Source organism: Suncus etruscus, chromosome 14 (assembly GCF_024139225.1).
Source record: "Suncus etruscus isolate mSunEtr1 chromosome 14, mSunEtr1.pri.cur, whole genome shotgun sequence".
NCBI lineage: Eukaryota > Metazoa > Chordata > Mammalia > Eulipotyphla > Soricidae > Suncus > Suncus etruscus.
The window spans coordinates 77140174-77142854 of NC_064861.1; the positions used below are offsets into that span (position 1 = coordinate 77140174).

The following is a 2681-nucleotide window of genomic DNA, read 5'->3' on the forward strand; positions in this document are numbered from 1 at the left end:
TGGCAGATTTGAGAAAATTACAAGCAGAACTAAAGAATGTAGTAGGTGAAATTAAAAACTCACTGGAAGGCCTCAACATAGAAATAGCAGTTGAAGACAGAATCAGTGAGCTTTAAGATGAGATGCAGAAAACTTCCAGACAACGATAGAAGATGGGGTAAAGCCTCACAAATCAACAGCAGACAAGAAAACACTAGTTAAAATTCAAGGTGAATAACATGATATTATGTACCATAAAATGTATCAGAAGTCTAGGAAGGCAATTTCATTGAAGAAGCAATAGTCAAAGAAATCATTACTAAGAAGTTTCCAGAGTTGTTGAGTGAATGCACTGAATTAGGACACATTAGTCAGGATGATGAAAGAAAAAGATAAAGATAGAATACTGAAAACAGAAGATCAATGAAGAAAATCATATACAAAAGAGCACCCTTATGATTTACAGTTAATTTATCTGACATAATTGAATCTAAAGACAATGGTGATATACAGTTAAAAAATAAAACAAATTTCTTACCAAGAATACTTTACCCAGTCAAACTATTATTCATATTTGAAGGACTGATACAGAACTTCACAGATCAACAACAGCTTCAAGTATTTCATAGAATCAAAACCAACTTTACAGAAATGGAAGAGGCTGGCTACTCTATGACATGACAAACCTCATTAGCACACCAAACTTCTACAAAAAGATGGCACAAAAGTTTATTATAATAATCTCTCTCAATGTCAATGGTCTAAATGCACCAATTAAGAGACAGAATGACAAGATAGATTTTAAAATTGAACTCAACATCTGCTACATACAAGAAACACATTTGAATAGTTAGGACAAACACAGACTCAAATTTAAAGGTTGTAAGACAATATTTCAAACAAACAACACCCATAAAAATGCTAGGGTGATGCTTGCTTTGGCAGCACATATACTAAAATTGGAACGATACAGAGAAAATTACCATGGCCCCTAACCAAGGATGATACACAACTTCATGAAGCATTCCATATTTTTAAAAAAGTTACACTATATGACATTAAGACTAAAGGCATCTTCAAGGAGGAAACAGCACTCTCCAAACAAGCGGAAGCAGAGATAAACAGATGGGACTATATTAAGCTGAGAAGCTTCTGCACCTCAAAGGAAATAGTGCCTAAGATACAAAAGCCATCCACACAATGAAAGAAGAAACTATTCACCCAATACCCATCTGACAAATCTCCAAAATATACAAGGTACTGACAGAACTTAATAAGAAAAAGACATATAACCCCAGTAAAAAAAATGGGGAGAAGCAATAAACAGAACTTCCTCAAAGAGGAAATACAAATGGCCAAAAGACACATGAAAAAATGCTCCACATCACTAATCATCAGGGAGATGCAAATAAAACTACAATGAGGTACCATCTCACACCACAGAGACTGGCACACATCACAAAGAACAAGAACAATCAGTGCTGGCAGGGATGTGGAGAGAAAGGAACTCTTATTCACTGCTGGTGGCAATGCTGTCTAGTCCAGCCCTTATGGAAAACAATATGGAGATTCCTCAAAGAACTGGAAATTGAACTGCCATATGATGTAGCTATTCCACTCCTAGGGATATACCCTAGGAACACAAAAATAAAATTCAAAAATCCTTTCCTCACACCTATATTTATTGTAGCACTATTTACAATAGCCAGACTCTGGAAACAACCAAGATGCCCTTCAACAGATGAATGGCTAAAGAAACTGTGGTACATGTACACGATGGAATATTATGCAGCCATCAGAAGAGATGAATTCATAAAATTTTCATATACATGGATGTACATTTATATGCACATATTATGCTGAGGGAAATAAGTCAGAGGAAGCGATATAAATGCAGAATAGTCTCACTCATCTATGGGTTTTAAGAAAAATTAAAGAGAAAACTGTAATAAGGCTCAAAGACAATAGAGTTAAGGGCTGGAAGGGCAAGAAGGACAGGCTCATAATTTGAAGCTCAACACAAAGATTGGTGAACACTGTTAGGGAAATAACTACACTAACACCTAGCATGACAATGTTAAAGAATGAGAGAAGTAGGGGCCGGGCGGTGGCGCTCGAGGTAAGGTGCCTGCCTTACCTGCGCTAGCCTCGGACGGACCGCGGTTCGATCCCCCGGCGTCCCATATGGTCCCCCAAGCCAGGAGCGACTTCTGAGCGCATAGCCAGGAGTAACCCCTGAGCGTCACCGGGTGTGGCCCAAAAAAACCAAAAAAAAAAAAAAAGAATGAGAGAAGTAGAATGCCTGTTGCAAATACAGGCAGGGGTGGGAGAGGAGAGGGGACATTGGTGGTGAGAATGTTGCACTGGTGAAAGGGGGTGTTCTGTTTCTGACTGAAACCCAACTACAAACATGCTTGTAATCATGGTACTTAAATATCTATATACAAAATTAAACACACAAATAAATAAACTACCCAAATAGACAAAGATCATTGGAAAAAAATATAATGGAATGTATCATTTCCCCCAATTTCTAAACTGTACTACAAATAGATAATAATTTAAATGGCATGGTAATGGAATACCATGATATCTATCTAAAATTCAAGAGAGACCCTTGGATTAGTGAAGTAAAAATGAAGGTCCAGAGGATAAATCCTAGGATATATGTCAATTAATTTTTGATAAAAGAGCAAAGCATT

At 37.0% G+C, this 2681-nt stretch overlaps 1 non-coding gene across 1 annotated transcript; it reads left to right on the forward strand.

Annotated features, from left to right (window-relative positions):
* Positions 1-912: 912 nt before the first annotated feature.
* LOC126029174 (U6 spliceosomal RNA) lies at positions 913-1015 on the forward strand. The gene has a single exon (XR_007502825.1). It is a non-coding gene; the product is annotated as a U6 spliceosomal RNA (small nuclear RNA).
* Positions 1016-2681: the final 1666 nt, after the last annotated feature.